This window comes from Dromaius novaehollandiae, chromosome 4, assembly GCF_036370855.1.
Source record: "Dromaius novaehollandiae isolate bDroNov1 chromosome 4, bDroNov1.hap1, whole genome shotgun sequence".
Taxonomy (NCBI): domain Eukaryota; kingdom Metazoa; phylum Chordata; class Aves; order Casuariiformes; family Dromaiidae; genus Dromaius; species Dromaius novaehollandiae.
Window position 1 is genome coordinate 24,624,812 of NC_088101.1, and position 20,494 is coordinate 24,645,305.

At 39.4% G+C, this 20,494-nt stretch overlaps 1 long non-coding RNA gene across 1 annotated transcript in view; it reads right to left on the reverse strand.

The window, feature by feature from the left end:
• The window catches only part of LOC112980874 (uncharacterized), a 42,013-nt gene that overhangs the window by 11,874 nt on the left and 9,645 nt on the right, over positions 1–20,494 (reverse strand). The window contains exons 4-7 of the long non-coding RNA XR_003258539.2: positions 19,688–19,768; positions 18,362–18,449; positions 16,943–17,050; positions 4,783–4,913 (exon numbers count right to left, since the gene is read on the reverse strand). This is a non-coding gene — a long non-coding RNA (uncharacterized LOC112980874). The remainder of the gene's footprint in view (positions 1–4,782; positions 4,914–16,942; positions 17,051–18,361; positions 18,450–19,687; positions 19,769–20,494) is intronic.

Below are 20,494 nucleotides of genomic sequence, written 5' to 3' on the forward strand. Positions count from 1 at the left end.
GAAAAATGTCTGACCATTAGATTGAAAACTATCAAAATGTCTAAGTTTTTGTTTCAAGATTTGTCCACCTTTATGAAAACAAAGATGGTTCTAAATGGTCAAAATGTATTATTTCAGTAGAGCTCAGTAAACTTTTCTCTTTCCTTTTTGTCTGAGAGTTTCAAAAGCGTAAGCAATTTAATGTTCTGCTTCAATGTTAATATTTTTTAAATCAAGCAAACAATTTTCCACCAAAGCTGACTTCGACATTAAGAGTCCTGTGAAAGGAGAGCCTTGCAGCTGTCAATAATTTGTGAAAACAGAAGTGCGTGCTTTCCTCCTTTCAGTTATACCCTGCGTGAATGCGAGATTTAGCAAGAGTTTTTCTAAGTTTCAGTATTCAGACATTTAGAAAAGACCCAAACACTTCTTACAATGGTGAAAGTGGGTAGTTACTGCTCATCTCAGATTTGGAAATTGACTGAACCGTTCTGACTGATTTTTCCCAAATTATTCAGGTCTGCCAGAATAAACATCATCCAAAACTGTTACAAGTTGGGATAGTCAAAAAAGAGTCAGTAAGTAGGGTGCTAAATGTACTTCATGATGGGAACTGATTGCCCCCTACAATATATAAGCAGGCAAACACAAAGTCAACATTTCTAATTTTCTTCTTCTAAAACTGGTAATTTAACCAGATTTATAATAAACCTTACTTCACTCTTTAATTCTAAAGAATAAAAAAGCAGTAAGCTCCAAGTACTCAAATGTCTACCTCTAAAGATTAGGGGGAAATAGCCCCTGAGTCAAGAGGCAGCTCCAGCACTTTGATATTAAGCTATTCCTCTGGAATTTGTTTGTTGAATGTGCTTTTTATTGTTTGATATAGCCCTAGTCCTATGCAATGTCAAATGGGTCAGCTCCTGTCAAGGTACAGTGGATCTTTCCACAACCCAGTGGGTCCCTGAAGTGTTACTAATGTGCTTTCTGTTAACTTTGCCATTAGAATGTGAATAATTCATGACAGGTTCCCAAATGATGAATAACAGGTTCAAATCTGTATCAAGGATAAACATACTTATATCAGTTGAACACAATTACTTAATGTTATTACCTAGTAATAAGGCAGTTCCTTCTAAAATCTGTGTATGTAAAGCTCTCTATTTTTTGCGAAGTTATGAAATCACTTTACAGTGCTTTGACAAACATTTCCCTTTTATTCAGTGCTATTACAGGAGAACTGCCCAAGCAAATCAAGTTATCAGTCTGCACATCAGAGCGTTAATCATCTGAGCTTTGCTCCTGCATGCAGCAGCAAACAGCATAGTCATTCATATTATAATAACCTCTGATTTAAGTTCAGGTAGTGAACCAGCAAAACGTTTAGATCTTTGGTTTCTGATCTGAATGCTTACCAGCTCAGATTTTAGAGGATGTTTGATGCTTAACCTTTGTCGATATTGTAACTGTTTATTCTGCACAGCTATTACATTGTTTTGTGGACCTAGGGATAACGTTGCATAAATGTTATCAATGGTCAGTCAAAACTTACCTTCTTCCCATACACAATGGGTAAAACATATGGGTATAACATATCTATATGGGTAGATATCTGGGTATATGAGAATTACTTACATATATCTATATCTCATATCTGTAAGCTGCTTTTCTGGTGTAGAGAAGCCAAAGATTTCATGCTAAATCAAATCATGTATATTAAATGTCAAAAGCCATAAACTTAGGATGAAGTAGGACTTGGAGACTCAATTACTGGATTTTGCTGGACAGTTCTAATTCTTCATGAGTCTTTTGTATGTCTGTTGGTATCTTTAAGGCATTTCTGTGACAATAAGTTATCACATGATGACACAGTAAGTATAAAAACAATCCCAAATTAAACTTTTTAAGAAAGCCTCTGTTAGAACAAGCGCTTCCTTAAAGGAAAATTCATTGTCACATTCTAGAAGCGGCTGAAGTGATGAACAGATGCATGACTGCTGATAGGACATTGTGCTGCGATAATAAACATGTTCTTCAAATTAATGCTTGCACATTCTGCGAGCAGGAATGAAGCCTCCAATCACTGCACAGAGCAACTTCTGAGTGTTCAGTCGTGCTTCTGTTGATACAGAAAATCTGCTATTCAGCAACATCCCAGTATTTGTAGATAAGGCACCCTCATTTTATATGATAACACAGAGTAGTATGGCTGTATTTAAGAAATTCTCTTTGGGTATTTTTCCAACATATCCTTCTTGCATGTTGATTTAGAACGTATTTACAAAATATATACTATATATTCATACCACCCATATGTTTTAATACTTTCACAGTTTATATTCCTGTTCTTTTTTCCTCTAACTAAATACAAGCTGTGTTCAAAAGGCTACTTAATTTTACATTGAAAAGGAAAAAAAAGGTGTCCTAATAGCTTTTTGACTTGGTCAAAGCCCATTAAAGATGGCAGCATTTGCACTGATTTCAGTGGTGTGGTCACATAGCAGGTTTCTGAACAAAAGCTCAAAGCTTAAGTGATGATTTTCCCCGCCTCAGAATTCTGTTCTGTATGTGTCTGGAGGCTTGCAATGAAAGGAGAACAGTTATCTATACTGTTTCTATTTCTTTTGTTATTAACCAAAACGAAGATGTTATTTTTCAGGAGGAAAAATATATTTTAAATGAACAGAAAAGCTTTAATTTTATTATTTGTAATGTAACAATGTGGCTGACAGTCTTTCACCACTTCCTCTGCAGCATAATCTATCAGAAGTATGTCCTCATACGTACCAGCCTCCCAGGATCTGTTAGTGATAGTTTTCTTCTTTCTAGGTGCTGAATATACCCAATCATAACAGGAGTCAATTTAGTTATTATGTTGTTCAGTTGGGTTTTTTTAATTTTTGTTTTCTTTTTTTGTTTGTTTTTTGTTTTTTAATAGTAATTCAGAAAACTATTTGCCAGGGACTCTTAATTAGTTCTCTGAAAATTCACCATGCAGACACTGTAACTACCTCCCTTTCCCCCATGGCATCCATCAGGGTTATTAAATGCCTCTAGTAACACTGCAGTTGTAGGGAATCCTGTTGAGATTTAACAAGTGGCCATATGCCACCCTCTATTAGCGGAAGCAGAGGGGAGCAAGACTCACCTGAAAACCTGTCAAATGTGGGCAGAGCTGCCAGTATACTACATTCCCCCTTTTCTAGCCCGTATTCCTCAGAGATCTTTCTGTAAGGGGAGAAGAGGAAGTAGCTCTACTCTGTGAAGAGATGGCTTCGAGACAGATTTTCCATCAGGAAGGTATCTGGTACTGGCACTCAGGCTACCAGTAATTCCCCTCGTCTCCATGCGTAACTCCTTTGGATCAGGGCAGAAAAGTTCACTGTAGCCCCTGATGCATGAATTTGTGTTTTAAGGGAAAAGGTGGGGCACAGTACAGATGACTCTGCCAGTCTGTGCATTTTTTGGCCTCCGAAAGGCAAGAGAACTAATGAAATACTGTGAAATTAATCATTTTGAAGGATACAGATTTTAATGTGGCTGTGGCTTCTGTGTGCGTCCACAATGTGTGTATATGTAATTTTCCCTAAATTCTTAAGCCATTCATAAATTTTATTCTTTTAATTCTCAACATACTAAGATTTATGTGTATTTATAATTAATACATATTTAATTATAGGCTATTTGATGTTTCATGCAAATAATTTTGCTTTCTTTTCCCTGTCTCCTCAGTATAAAGAACTTGTCTTGGATTTTGAAATGGAGACCTCTGTATAATAGAGGAAAAGGATCTTCACCTGAAGATGCTGAAGGAGACTGTGGATGCTGGCTGCAAGCCTGCACGGTCCTCTGGAATGCAGCGGGAGCTGGGATGCCGTGCCCCACCCAGTGAGGAACCAACTCTTCTTCCCCGATTGAGAACTTCTTGCTTCTTTAAGAGGTTACCAGCCCTTGCATTAGAGAGCCTGACAGCACACGCTTAGAAAATCCAGGAGAAGAACCTAGCACACCCGTGGCATTTAATTTTCTCATTAAATCCAGTGAAGGCCAGGATTTCTTCACAGGTATTTAGAGAAGGATTATGAATCCTGTTCCTCTCCGGTGCATAATGCATCATCTGTGCTTCCAAACTTCGCATTCTTACAAGTAAAAGCCATCTTTGTTCTGCATATACATTTGCAATTGCTTGCAGGACACAGCAATCGGCTATGCAGTAGCTATCGAAATGTAATTTCCTTCTGTACTGTGCAAGCCCTCAGTCTGAAGTGAAACCCCTCCTTCTAAGGAGAGAAAAGCAGTGGCTGTGGGACTGTAGAAACCTCAAAGCTAGAGACCGCTGTGCCTGGGAAATCAGTATGCTCCATATCTTCCAGGCCTCAACCCCCTCCTCCCCTTGGTTAAGGGGAGAAGAGGTTGTGCCTGGCATTCAGTTCAACACATGCCAGATTCTCAACTCTTTACGAACTGGCAGTGTCCCTGAAGTTAAGAGAAACTATAGCTGATCCACGGCAATTTCAACATGAATGTATTCACCTTGCAAGATGGCTACTTTTTTGGACTAAGGTCAGGGTGTGTGGGGGTAATGCATATTAGCTTTTATTCAGAAACTTAAACTGCTGGAAGTTGCAGCTTAGCTTAGCAGTAAATCTGTTGTATTGTCTCTGATCTGTAATGCAGAACCTTTTCTTTTTTTCCCCTACACTCTTGTGATTACTCCCTACAAGAATGTATGATCATCCTCATAAAATTTTCATATCACTTCAGAATTTGAAAACATTTTAGCAGTACCAAAAAGAGCCTTACTTTTGTTCTCTTTTTGGCAGGATGTCTTCCCACAGATGACGTGTTGCCACTTGAAGAGTCGTCTCACAAAAAGAGAAATCAATTCTGTAGTGAGTACTGTTGCTTCTTTTTGTACATTAACTTCTATGTCTCTTAAAAAGAAAGAAATCATGGGAAGATCTGAACATGTAAAGTCATTCATCTAGAGACAGGTATAGCCATCTTTAAAAATTTCTGGATTAGTTCAGAATGATGTAACAACGCACATATTTTATTGCGGAAACACTGTACCAAAGGACCGGTACACTTTTTGTCTTTCGGTGTCTTCAGATCAGGACTTGATGTCTTGTTAAATATGCATATTTTTAACACAAGATACTTGGCTGAAATCCAAGGATACTGGGTGAGATTATTTACCATGTGTTATACAGGTGATGAGACTAAATGATCTAATGATCTTATGCCCTGAAAATTTCTTACTCTACATAATATTCTTGACCTTTTCCTCTGTTATTCATTCATCTGCACTCAGAAAAGGCTGGCATGTGGCTTATTTTACTGATGGCATACTGTGCTTTGTAGGATCATCTTTAATGTGCCGTAATTCCTTACTCAGCCATTACAACACTATTAAAGACCTTAATACAGGTCTTTATATGGTCATTGGAAGGGTTTTACACAGGTTATTATTACTATTATACCATCTTGCACTATCCAGGCAAACACTGCAGCAGCTATTACAAGAAGGGTTACTTACCATCAAACCTATACACAGTAAACTGGTGAAATACCCTTCAGAGGCATAATTCACCATCCACCAGAGCACAATAAAACACCATCTTTCTGATTTTATTGGTTCTGTCTGCTCTCATCTGGTGCCTGAACATTTTATCTGCTCATACTTTTTTTTCCTAATGCAATAAAAGGAGCAGACAGGATTTTGCCCTTTATGTTAAATGTTTTGTCACATTTAGAGTTAAGTAACAGCCACTTTTTCTGTTGTATAGTTTCAGACTTACCAAAGAAAGAAATGTTTTGATAAGCATGCTTTACAGGATTACAATCCATGATTTAATAGGAATAATATTTTCCTAACATCTTGTTTTTCTTTTGCGCTTACATGAACTTTTCTCTCAGTACTGAGAGAGCAAAGTAACACAGTTAGAAATGGAGTGAAGGTCTGCATTTCTTTATGGTAGGTTTGCATATTGAATCAGCTGTCAGGAATCCCTGCCCCATAGAAAATCTCCCATTATATAATTTCCATCCCTCCCACCCCCACCTTGTCTTGCTAGTATCCACAATTACTATGGAAGTGGCTATGTGTGTACATTTTCTTCCACTTGACTGTTTTATTCCCAAGACACTAGCAGCATCTATTAGCTCTGGTCCACGAACCACATTCGTTTACTCGCCCACCTGTTTTTTCAGACAGTGGGCAGACTGCTCTCCCCACTAGCAAGGTAGCGGAGGTGGTGCCCATTAGCTCATGAAAGGTTTCCAGAGCGTGGTAGTGCCCGAATGTAGGTCCCAGCCCACAAATGGTAGCTCCGAGTTGGGCATTGTAACATGCAAGTTTTAGGTCCTGTGTCCTCTAGCTTAATGGGATGGATATATGTGGGAGTGAGATGCCTATATTTCTTCCTGCATTTTAAGGGAAAATTGACACATGGGATGCACAAAAAAGCATTAGGGAAACACCTAATATAATCATATCTGAAACACTGCCCTGAGGAAGGTATGTCTCAACACTTTTTTCATTCAGAATTGTGGCACTGCAGTCTGATGCAAACTGACTTCTGACCACTGGCACCACTTGTGGCTCTGAATCGCCTCCTGAAGCTGGATGCTTAATATCCTCATCTTATAAAAGAAGAGGAGTCAGAGGCTGGTGATGCCCTTTTTAACACACTAAAACGTGAAACAACTCTCCTGGTATATGGATAACCCAAGATCAGTTGCCTCCTGTCTGGAGGAATCCGACGATTCCTCTCGGCTTGCAGAAAGGCAGCAGACTTTTAGCTAGTTGGTGGACACAGTATGTGCTCTCAGCTGCTCCTTCTGAAACTGTTCCACTTCGCGTAATCAAAATCTGAATAACTCAAAATTTATCTGTCCAGGGAGACTCAGGAGGCTAGTGGTTAAGGCACTTTCCTGAGAGAAGGAAGATGTGGATTCCAGTGCCTACATAAATGAAGTTTAAATCATTTATATTAAGAATTCAGTGAGCTGAGATCCTAGCTTTCAAGATGATAGGTCTTTTCAGAAAGAAGGTGACATTCCAAGCACCAAAACAGATCACAGGAACTACAATAAAGAGCAGTGTTCTGCCAAAGCTAAACGGAGAGGAATCTGTCAGGCAGAATGATGGAGCAAAAAGAGCTGTATTATAACAGGCAAAGAGAAAAAATAAAAGTGTAAGAAACAAGAAAAGACTTTAAGGGATGTAATGATGTTTAATGGGGCAGAAACTGAGAGACGAGTGAATTACAAGCCACTGTGATTAACATTTTTTCAAAACAATTTGCAAAAGGTGACAAGTTGTGCATTAAAGGCTTTGATTCTCATTTTTCTCACTCTGTCTGTGTACAAATGTAATTCATTTGATATAATAACCTCTCCTGAATAGTTGCAGGTTGTAGAATATTTTTATAGACCTTAAAATAAGGAAAAAAAGATGATTCTGGAATCTGAAGCATACAGTTCTTTATTGGATAAAGAATAAAATAAAGAGGCATATCTGAACTAAATTTTTGCATGCCAGTTGATGAATCAAGGCCCATGCATCACAGGAGGTCTGAAACAATTTAGCTGAAATCATCTCAGCCTAAGTCTCAACTCTAAAAAATTGTATCAAAATGAAAATCTTTATTCCTTACTCTCATTCAGGGGAGCTTAGACAAGCCTCTGATTTCAGACATTCTCATAATGGGAGTTAAGGGAATTATTTTCTTTGGGAGGCAGAAGTACTCACAGTGCCAAACAGTACCAACTTTGTGTTTTTTTTTCTCCTGTCCCCCTTTCCCCCCTTCCCTTCTATCTGACCTAGTAATGCAGTCTAAGCGAGTAGCAGAAAGGCAATCTACATTAAGATAATTAGTGAGGAAAAAAACCAGTCAATCTTTCAAGATTTGGAGATGATACTTGTAGAAAAACACTGCCTGCAATACAAAACCAGAGGACATCAAACATCCTAAGATATGTTTTCACAAATCAACAAAGTACATAATCTAGAAAAAGAACACATTCCTCTGGACTGTCCCTAAGATGAGAAACTGTGAAAACCTGCAAGCATAAAGTAAGTATGAGATGGTGTCAGTGTAATGTCATCTTCTAGCAGAACAGAAATAACTCAGAAATGTTGGGATGAGTTGTCTACTGCCTTGCACATTGTACAGTCTTTTAATCAAAAAACAGAAGGAATCATTTCCAGCCAGTCTCCAAACATGTCTGATTCTGCAGAATGAGGACTACTGCAGAAAATGGTGCTTTGCCAGTATGTAGATCTAGGGTTCAGCTTGAATTTTAGTTAGTTACTTTTATTTTTTCCTTTTGCATTAAATATATTTGGGCTTGTATCTTGCTTCAGCATGCTTCTGTAAATCCTTAAAGGACCAATGATGGGAGTATTTTCAGGATTTGGCCTTTAGATATTGACAGAGGAGATATATATGCATATTTCCTCATGTTTTATGATAGATCTTGATAGTAATGGCAAGTTTTCCCCATTTTTGTAAATAGTTTAATTTTTAAATGTGTATGACTTAATACATTTACCCTTTCCATAATATAAGATACCTAGGTTAATTCTCTTTATCTAAGTATTTAAATGCTGTTATGTATATTGATAAATGCATTTTGACATTTAAAACCAGTATACTGCAGTATGTTCATAAAAAAAGTGAATGGTGAGTAATAATCCAGGATGTGGTGCTATTAATTTATCCATAGATGCAAAATTATGTGCACTGCTTGACTAACAAGAGAACTTTTGTCTCATGTGGTCAGAAGTAATTCTTTTTCCACATTAGCTGTGTCTTGGGCCTTAGTTTTAGAGATTTCATCGCAGGTGCCAGATTATATGTGGCAGGTTTGTGACGTGGAATATCCTCTAATGACAGCTGTATGGCTGCTACAAAAGTAATTTCAATTAGCACTATGATTAAATGTAAAACTGAAATCCAGTGGTAGTAACCACTGTCTTACTTACTTAATTGTTTAGTGCTCATTGAAGTTTTCTTGAAACTTGCCAAGGAGGTTGTTTGCCTTTGTAAGTTTAACTGGTAAGCCTACACGTACTGAGTGGAATCCAGCTGAAAGATGTCCAGTTTTCTGAGCCTCTAGAAGAAACTTTTTTCACTCACTATTCTTGGAGCAATACCATATGAAAATATTTTTATACAATTGTCATTTAGGATCATACTCAAATACATTGGATTTATGCAATTCTTGCAATTCTCAGAAGCGTGCAATTCAGATAGGATGGTTTTGGCATATGACATTTTCCTCCAAATGTTGTTCCTTGACTACCATGGAACTGCCTCTGAGCTATATGTGGCCAAATTTGGACACTGCATTAACAAAAACCCTTTGTGAACCTCAGTGGAATAACTAGACCAACTTTGAACTTTGCATTATCAAATTATAGCAAAATACATAGGAACATACCCTGTTCTCTCCTTGCAGAGATCCAGCAGTCTCCCACTTCCTGTGACTCCCTACACGTGAATCTCCAGGAACTGCCTGGTCTCAGGAACATACATATGCACTTGCTGCCACATGACGTGTTTGAGCTGTGGCACCCATCTGCAGTTTGAGAGGACTGATCCCTTTTAGTCGGATTTAAAGGGGTTCTTGCCACCAGCTGCTGCACAGCCCTGCAGCTGGTACCCCCCTCCACAAGACCTGCACTGGGCTTGGCTAGTTGGCCGGCTGCAATCAAGCCAAGCAACTACATCTGTCTCTACCCTGTAGTGATTACTGAGTGCTAGCTCCAGTAATTAGTTCAGAGTTTCAGCTGTGCTGGCCTTGAAATTCAGAGAGGAAGACGCATCTTCCTGAGGATGTTTGGCAGCACAGTGAGGATATGGTTGTTCATGGTAAAGGAAAACTGTGCTATATATCAGAAAATGAGTAGTTTGAGTTCACATCATATTTTTGAAAGGCAAAGAATCCAAGTCCATTACCTCAGGACTGAGCTTAATGACAAGTCCGTATAAATGTCTTCTATAAATTAAAATGCATTGAAATGCTTTGTTGATGGATATGAGCATTAACAAACCCATTTGTATTTTCACAGACTGCTTATTTGCTTTTCTAACCATACTAAAAATCCAGATCAATGGGTTTTGTTATATAATTTATATATATTTACATCAAAATGCATGGAGAGATCTGAGTATGCTGCTGTTAAATTAGCCTAGATTTAGTAAGTACTCAGAAGGCAGACTGGCCAAAACATACGCAAAACATTGTGATTAACTATACAAGTATCTCTTCAAATCAAAACAGCTCATTCTTCTGGACACATCTTTTCTCACACTGCAAATGCCCAGGGGCATAACACAAATTAATTGCACGGTAACTGTTACAGTGCTCTCTTTAAAATTCCTTTAATCATTTTCTCTTCAGGTTCACAAGGGTGCAAAGGATCAACAAACAGAGTAGAATAAATGAGTCAATGAGGACATAAAGTTAACTTCTTTATATAGTTTAACCAAGGACCCCGGCCAGCTTTGCTGCCCCTGGAACAGAATCTTTGGACTTTTGATGGCTTTGCAGCATCAAAACCTTCCCTGGTTTTGTTCCCTACCTTTGTATGAAGTCCTGAGTTTTGCTGGTAGATTACAGCTTTTAATGAATGAAAATCAGAATGGAATTCAGCTAATGACTTTAACCTTTTCCTGCTATAGGTGCAATATTGGGTTAAATTAAGTGGGGAAAAGCTGAGCTCTAGTCAAGTCAGCAGGAGCTTCTCTGTTGACTCTGTTAGGTCACTTTCCATGCATTGCCCTGAGTTTTAAAGAAAAAGTTTCCCAAAATCTTACTTTGAGATTGATTCATGATGCAAAATATTTAGTCATGTAGTGCATGATCCCATTTAAACAATCTATAATGTCTTACCTTTCTATTACAATAGGGCCACATAATTATCAGTGAAGAAACCTGAGTTGCAGATAACAATTACAGGTAATGAAATCCGCTCTGTTCATTTCAGCAGGATTGGGATTTCACCCAGTATAATATTGTGTGTACAAGATCACGGGCCATGTATGGAGGGATGTGTAGAGTCTTCATGTATAAAGAGGATTTTTTCCTGGGTTTATTATGATATCTGGACAAATATTCAACTTCCAGTGGGGGTTAACAAGTCCTCAGGAGTCAGTAATCCCATTAACTGTAATGAAACCATACCCATTTTCACTGCCTGGACATCAGGTTTATCCTGTACATTTATTGTACTATTACGCTTATTATTTGTCTGTTGACTAATTCAGTGCCTGCATAGTCCCAATCATGTATGGATGGTTGTTTTGAAGTAACTGGCACAAGAAATGTGCTTTTTCCAAAGAAATATCAAAAGCAGTATCAGTAAGCTACCAAAAATATGAAAGGATAGGACCAAGAGTGGCAGCTGAAAGCAGCAGAAAAAGTCAAGGCAGTCTGAGTTACCAGAGAGCACAGCTCTTCTCTGGAATTGTAAAAAGCCAAGCAGTGATTCATTTACTGCTTTTGGCAAATGCTCACGGAGGGCACGGGGCGTATTTGTACCGGCAGTGAGTTCACAAAATCATCAACAAGATACCTCCGGAAGGACATCTGCAGCCTGCTGCATACAAGGCTGCATTTAGTCACAGTGGCCTGGCAATCTGAATTTTCAGGCTTAGGGCTGACAATAGCATTTTCTAATACTTTCTCGATACAGGTACTGATAAATTCATGATTTATGACTGACCCAAATGCTTGTTCTCCACAGTAGGGATGGGAACAAATATAGCAGTTAAGCCAAATAATAAAAGCAGAAAAGAAATGGTGCCAACTCTCCCCTGTTTACTGTGACCTTTAGAAAGCAGGTATCAGATAGACTTTTTTCTTTCAAAGTATATTTAGGAAAGGACAAGGTAGTTTAGTATTTTTATGTGTGACTTGAGCAGGTCAGTTAGCTTTGATGAACCGCTCAGTGGGGTGGAAATATAAATGCACTAGCCTGTAACTTGTGTGCCTGAGCTGAGGATTTCTCCCAGGGACCAGCGCCGTCCGCGCTCCAGCCTCTACTTGGGGACCTCTGGTTTTGTTTGCCTCACCTGTGGGGAATGAGGGTGTAGCCTTTTGGTTTTTTCAGACTGGCTCAACAGGGAGATGCTTACTGTTCAAATTACAAAAAAAGTATCACTTCCTTATAGGAGGAAGGAAAAAAGGGAGAGACAGAGAAGGAGAGAGCTAGAGAGAAGGGGGAAAAAAAGCATGTTTCCTTTGACTGTGTGGTAACCGAAGAGGTGACTGAATGAAATCCTGACAGAGCGAGAAGAGAGCAAGGTCAGTATCTCAAGGGATAACAACAGCAGATGGCCATAAGCACAAATTAAGAATTCTACAGATATGAATTTTACTTTGACCCTTTGAATTTTTAGCATAATTTGCACTGCAGTTTATTTTCATGGCCATCGGGAGATTGGTGAAAGGCCATATTGCTCTAGAGGGAATATATTTTAATGTATACATACAGTGAGGTATTCAGTGATATCATTAGCATTAAACCAACTCATGTCAGATCAGCTATGTCTACTGGGATGACAACAATAAAAAAGCTACCTGATCGTCTCTTATAGCTGATAGGCAAAAATGCCCTCTCCTTTTCCTTGTATAAGTATAAGCATGTGGCTACATCTCCTGGATGGAGGTTGGACATCTCTTATACTTTAATTTAATCAAATGTTTATTTGCTGAATGAAGATTTTGAATGGGGAAGCGAGGAGAGTTTGGCTTTGAATGAGAAGAGGAAGAGACATTTCTCAGTAACTGTGGCTAGCTATTACAGAAATAAATATTGACTATGCAGTCATTCTTGGCAAAAATAAAAAATCTGAACTTAATCATGGTTAATAGGATATATGCGTAGATGCACATTTAAAACATTTGCATTTCAAGCACCAGAGAATACTACTACTCCCTAAAGAAAAGCTGATGTGGCATAAGAAATAGTTAGGCAAACTGTTATTCATGTTTACATTAATTATGTATAATTGAACAACCAATGTTGCAGATTTTGTTTCAGTTGACAACCTTTTGAGGTTTTCTTCTGCTATGTTGTGCTTATTTTAATTCTGCTTTCATATGGGTTGAAAAATAATAAAAGACAGCCTCGGGTAGGACAGCAGCAAACAAATATAACTGTCTATGGGAAATGACACTCACACATCTCTCATTGATCCTTGAAAAATTAGATGAGTCCCAGACTTACTTTAGGATTTATCTGCCCTGGTTGTGCTAATGCATTAGGGCATTCTGAAAGTGCCCTAAAGGAACAAAGTCCCCGTCCTGTCTCCTCTTCATGGCCGGGGCAAAGAAGAACAAAGTTAAGTATCAGACTTAATTGCTTAATAAACCAATCAACCTGTAGGAGAAAAATGTTTTCTGCCACATCACTTGAGGACAACAAAATTATTAAGATTAAAAAAAAAAAAAAACCTTTGAGTGGGCATTGCCAGAAATGGGACAGAGGTAATCTTAAAACAGTTGTTCCTTCTTGCCTGTAGGGTCTTTCTAATCTCTGAAGACAACTAAATTAACAGAAGATTCAAAGAGCATTCATGCACCCTAAAGCCAGCTGTTTGCAAAACCATGAAAACCCTTATTGATACAATTTATTACAAACTCTTTCCTGAAGCAGAAAAAGTGACTCTGCATTTATTTATTTAACCCTTTTGCCCTTTAAGTGAGATTTTCTTTTGTCTTGCATGATCCCAGTGAAGAGCAAAGGGGGCAGCAATGAGGCTTACTTAATATAGCCTCAGTGCCTTAACGGTACTTAATCCATTTATGCAGAAGCAGCATATTCAGGCTCACTCAGCTTACTGAGGATAACTAAAGCACACACTGAAAGGGAAAAATGCCACTTGGCCATTGTCACATGTGCTTCACAAATGGTCCCTATTGAACATAACGCATAGAGTTCTCATGCACAGAAAAACATAGCCAAATTGTTGCGAGGAAGAGAAAGCCAGTGGGTTTTTTCCAAGAAACCACTAAAATGTGAAGGCAGGCTGTTCTCGATACTGCTTTCCAATAAATGAATGTGATGGATACTAGAAATGACAAGACCAAAATACAAATGGGCTCAGGTGCCTGAATGGACCCAAGTTAAGGGACTAGACTGTGCAGGGAGCACAGTCTTTGCAGCTCATTGCTTTGCAGCATAAAATTCAGTTCTCTGCATGAGGCCAGAAAAAGCCCGAGCAACTTTGAAGACATATTCAGGCCTAAAACATGTGTGTGAAATAGCACCCACTGGGCCTGGTGTACCACATTCCTTAGGTTTTAAGGAGCAGAGAAGCAGCCCTGTGAGGTTTGTGTGCTGCACAGGCCCTGAGCTAGGCCTCGCCGAGGCTCTGTTGTGGCTCTGGGCTGCCCAACTACACCCCTACGGACTGTGCAAATCTCCTGCTGATTTATCCTGGTCTTTGTAAGTAAGTGACATAATGGAAGTAAGATTTTGACCTCTGGAGAATCATCCCTGCCTTTGAGTCATCAGCAAGTGCAGGGGTAAACTGAAAAAATATTTTGGAGTCCCAACATTACCTATGCCATGCCACTGCAATACAGTTTAAACTAACAATGTTCACATTAAAACTAGCTTGTGAGGATTGTATTTGTGCTCTCTAGAGGATCCAAGTTCACATCTCTACAGTAACATTGTAATGTATGTTGTTATTAAGGATGAAACTCCATCCCCTTTCTTAAACAGCATCTTGTAATGCAGTCTCCTCCATTCAGAGATGGGGTTTGCAAAAGAGTGAGTATGAATTACTTCTGTAGCACTCACTCACCTTTTACAGTTATCAAGCATTTCCAGAATGTGACTAAAAATTGTGAATACAGAGATGTGTCACAAGGTTAAACCAGCTTTGAGTGGCCTGCCTTGAAAATCCTCCCCTGGCTCTTCTCTATTGTACATTTTTAAATGCTTCTCACTTACAAGACATCTTCCTTTTCTTTTCGTGACCTCTTTTCTCTTTTCAATTCTAGCAGCATTGTCTTCACTAGAAAGTAATGCTAGTAAAGCTTCCCCCCCCCCCCCATTTCCTTTTTATGACCGCGTATCAGCCAAACACAAGGAAAAAGTTCCCTCTTGCACTAGTGCCCTGCCTGTAGATTACCAACTAGCAATGAGCAGAGCCTAAGTTGTGTGTGAGCTGCTCTCTGGACACTGTTGTGGCACTTCAAAGCAGCCTTCAAGCCAACTTACCTGGGCAGTGAACAAGCACCCTGATGCTGAGGAGAGTTTTTTGGTGGCTGAGGGCTGTGGGGGAGAGGCCTCACACGGGGTGAGCAGTGTGCGTGGAGGGACAGGTCGGGGCTGTCCGCTGCTTGCCACCATTCCGCCCGACCTGGACTGGCCCTGCTTTAATGCAGCTATCGATCCCGAGAGGGACTGAGGCTCATAAACTAATATTTCTGAAATCAAGAATCTTCAAAGTGTTTCTAATAACATACTACATCACTTGTCGCTTCTTACTCAGTGCAAGTGAGACAGTTTCTGAGATGGACAATGAAAAGCAATACATAAAATCTAAGACAAATGATCATAAATTGCCCTGTTGAGAAACCAGATCATATATAATTTAACTGAGGTACAAGGTCATTCTAAATACATTAAATATAACAGCACAAAACAAACAGCCAAGGCAGATCCTCCTGTCACTGTGATATTAAGATAGAAGGATTACATACACAAAAAATACATATATTTTTAATTTTGGTGGGGAGATGTTGGTAGGTATATTATTAGCCTCATTTACTATTATGTTAAAAAAAAGCAGTAGTGATTTGGCACATATTTGAGGAAACTAAGCTGTAAATACCTGCAAAATATTTACAAAGGTTAAGTGTTCAGCAAATAGAAAGCCTTATCTTTCTAAGGACATCTCATGCTAGTAACCTAGAACTGAAGCACTGAAGTCATCCATCACTATCAAGAATCTTGAACTCAGCCTATTCTGAAGCATACAACAATGATTAAGATTAAGGACAGTATTTAATAAGAGAAGAAGAATGGGAGCTATCATCTATATTAAATATTGGCAGAGTAAACATTAGAGAGTGCTGGCTATTTTATCTTCTTTAACAGTTGAAAAGATACATGTGCCTGTTTTCAAAACATTGTTCCCACAGAACATGCTTGTGTATTTTCAATCATTCATGCAGATTTTTTTTGATGTAGCTTTTTCCTCAATGTTTGAAAATGAACTTTGCAAGCTTCCAGTATGTTAGTCTTGTTGTTATAATATGAAGAAAAATTGAAGGAGAAGCTGATAGTAGTATTTTATGTTTTAGCAGAATTTTATGTTTTAGCAGAACATTTAAGGCTGGCTACCTGTAAAGTCCATCTAAGCAAAACTGCAAACACTATCTTCATTCCATGTCATTGCTGAAGCAGGGAAAATTCACTACACAGTTGTGCATATATAGGATACGCACCATATATGTAAAAGAAGACATTAACGCATAACACACATTTCAGAGAAGATTGGGTTGCGTCACATTTGGAAACCAAGCGGCTGGAGATTAATTATGTGGCACTCTGATGAGATATGACACATTTGAAATTTTCTGAATGTAAATGATCACAGTGTTTTCTTAGTAAGAAAAAAAATGCCTTCTAAATCAGCGCTGTGGTTTTGTAATTGTATGTAACAGAATCATTCTGAGAGAGTCTGGTGACTACACTTAGCCACCAATATTTATACCGTCTTTGATACAAAGTTAGTAATACAAACACCCAATAATGAGGTGGGTGGTTTGATGGTATACAATTTTCCATACTATTCCACATGTTCACTTAAAGATGAGCACAAAAGTAATGCAAGGTTTTTCAGTATTTGAAATTTAAATATTCCAAAATGTGATGGAGGATGCCATCTCCCTGGACATATCTTCCCCCTCCCGAACTCCACAGGTTTACCTGGGCAGACAACGCAGGCTGAGCTTTTACTGGTGCTTGAGGTATTCTCTAGATGCAAGAAAGAGCTGTATGTTTCCTCTGTTGCTACTATTGCAGCAAACCTCCTTACTGCAAGGAAAGAAATTCAGTAAGACTTCCCTGTTGTCCTTAATTCTATCTGATTTTCAGTCTAACTTTAACTAGTTTTCATCCTGTAAGATGTTTTTATCTTCATCCAAACATGAAATACATATTTCCTTTTTTCTGTCTCCTTTTAGAGGAAATCTTGGCTTCAGTCTGACCAGCGTAACCCATGATTCCCTTCTCCCACCATAGAAAACCCACATCTGCTTTTTTCATCTTTCCCTCCCATTCAGTGGTTTTCAGATCACTCCATTCCTCTGCAGTGTCTCATGGCACTTGCAGTGACTCTGTCTTGGAGGTATACACTGAGACAGATGCTTTGAAAACCTTGAAGAATCAGCCGTCTTCCTGTTAGGGCAATTTCTGCTCGAGTTCACCAGTCTGCTCTTTCCATATTTTTCCTAGCCTAAGGGTCTGCCAAGTGATAGCAACCTACATTTCATTTAATTTTAAATTTTTCACAATATTCAGCATGCATAGAAAGCTGAAGAGAAATTCAGAGCTTTTTGTATAAGTGGAAAGAAGAAGTAATGCTGAGAAACATTATTTAAAAGTCTTAAGATAAATTATAATCCTCACAGCTTCACTATGTTTAAAAGATGTCTGTTAGTCCAGAATTGCACCCAGCATAGACTACAGAATAACTATATTTTCTTTCTTCAATGGGATGTTTCTTCCACCACAAGTGCTGTTTTGGATTGTAATATAAGATCATCTTTTAAAATTTTTACAATATTCTTGATGAAACCAGAATCAGAATGTTATTAGTAGCTCAAGGCCCTATCTAATGTAAACACTGCTATGTTAGAAAGTATTACTAAGAAAGCATAAGAGACAATATTTAAAGTTTGCATGTTATGTTATCTTAAGTTTTCCCATGTGTGAACACCTCCCTTAAGCAAGTGGTGGTGTGATGAAAACTGATTGTTTTATTTCAGAATTTTGAGGTGGCATGCTATAATCAGTCTGTCAAATTCTCTCCCAAAGTCACATTGAATTTATTGTTTCCAGTAAGCTGAGAAGCGCGAGACTTCTGCAAGCCAGTGTGAGATGAGGTGCCAGAGAAAAAGTTCAAAATAACCCAGATGGAACAGTTTTAAGAGGGGCTGTTTCTTTCAACATCTAAAAAGATCGGATGTTTACTGCTTGAAATCAGCATTTGAATTTCTGTATGAGAGGGTGGGAAGGCACTTCGGCATTTAATTTATCTCAGTGCCCATAGATGAGAAAATTCAAGAAGTGGTAGTAGAAGTAGTTTAAGAAACCTGAACGGTTGCCAAAGGGAATAGAACTTACAGCTCTTGCTAGCTTCTTCCAGCTGAAAATATACCCTTCATCAGGAAAGAAAAAATAAGTTTGGTCTTAAATGTTTTTATCAAACCATCTAGGATTAAAAGAAACAATAACAAGAATTAATTTGGGATTCAACAGCTCTGGAGCACTGCAAAGCATTTTTCCCTACCATTTAGGGCATTACCATGCAAAAGAAATATGCTGTGTAGAGCTATATGTAAACAAGATTTATATAGCTACATAAAACCAAGCTTTTTTCCCCTCAAAAATCTTTCCTTTTTCTAAGCTTTTCAGGAAAATAATATAGAGCGCAGTAGCTCCATTTTCACCACAAAACGTCAGCACCCTTTTTAAAACAGACACCCACAAGTAGGTTATCTATTACTAAAATACAGTTGAGAAACAAGAAGCATGGTCTTGCATTTACTGGTAATGCTTCAAAAGGCAGCTGATCACACGATGATCTTGCTTACACCGTTCTTACAGTGGTTTTAAATACAATCACAAGAATCACTTATTGTTTCCTTAATATTTCTTCAGTGAAGAGCTGCTTTTGAATCAGTACAGGCAGGAAAATATATATGGGCAGTAAGAACTCAGAGGAGGTTATCATCAGATGACAATATATAGCTCAGATAGGAGCAACAGGCTAATTTGAGGTTCACAGACTCTGGCTGGCTACAATCAGTGGTGATGGTAGAAACAGCAACTCCTGCCTTAGTGATTGCTGGGCAAAAGGTTTGTGCGTTCCTTGGGCACGACTTCATTTCTCAGGCAGAAATATAGCCATGCAGACCCGAAACATCTTTTTAGGCTTCTCCGAGGTTGCACACAATAAAGGTAGCACTACCCAAAATACCTGACCTAATATGCCTGTGTAAGATAGTCGATAGCTGTATGTGAAGTCAGTTTAGTGCATCTGGAAAGTGGTGTATTCTCTATTACATAGCATGATGCCATGTTTGTGCTTCTAACTGAAAAATCTTGGCCAGAAATACAGCAGCCGTGCCTGTCATCGCGACTCTGGCCCCCAGGCCTATGCATGCTGCTCTCCCACTTCTCTGGCACGCTTGTGCAACCAAAGCCTTTGCCTCCTCCTTCCCAGCCCTCTATTGCACAGTCCATCCTTTCCAAACTAGCTCCCCTAAACCCAAGCCTCTACTAGCCTCAAGATAGCCCACTTCACCCACCATCCCGTGTATCAGGGGACAGACATCGGCCTGGCTCAGCTACTGCAGGTACCAGGCCCAGAGCTGGAGGCACAGACTACCGCTTCCTGCTCTAGCTGGCATTAGCCAGGCCGTGGCTCGTGTAGAAACGTTATCTCACCTCTCCAGAGCACCCGCTAGTCTGTGCCACTCCGACGTGCTTCGTGTGCCAGCCACGCGCACCGCGGATGAGCCTCTGCACCTAGGACAAAGTTAACGGCACGAAGGTCAAGGGCAAATTCTCTGATCTGACTCCTTGAATTGTTTATCTTTCCAAAGTCATATGGCAATAATGTGGTTCCCTTTTTCAAATCCCAGGTAACCTTGTCTTCCTTTTAACTCGCCAGCCCTCGCGCTCCTAGTTGATACGGATCCTACATTTCCAGAATACACTCCAGTATCACCAGTACATTCCAGTTCTGAGTTTTACTGAGGAGCAGGTGCACAAGGACTTGAGTGGATAAGCTCTAGGTATGCGGATGCATGAAAGACAGTCTGAAAACCCTTTTCTTGTCCATGTTAAAAGGCACTTCACATCCTGTAGCCTCAGCTTCTAGAAGCTGCCCAAGAGATCCTTTAGTTCAAAAAGGAAAAACAAGCAGTGACAACAAAAATGTGGGTCTGCTGCCTGCTCGGCCAGGGCAGAAAGACGTGCGAGGGGGTGGCTGACACAACCTGAGCTGCACAGCCCATGGGCCTTGTCAGTGCCGTGCTCAGCCACCCACTGCAGCATTTGTCTTCCGTGGGCTGCGATCGGCAGGAAGGATCTGCTAAGTGGCCAAAGCAAAATGCTGCGGACTTGTATTCACATGTTGGAGTCTTTTGGTGGCATCTCTCCTCTGCAGTGCAGCAGCTGTGCGGCAGCTGGCGTTGGGAAGAGGAGCCGGGCTCCTCTAGGAGGACAGATGCGACTAGACCACGCAGAGAC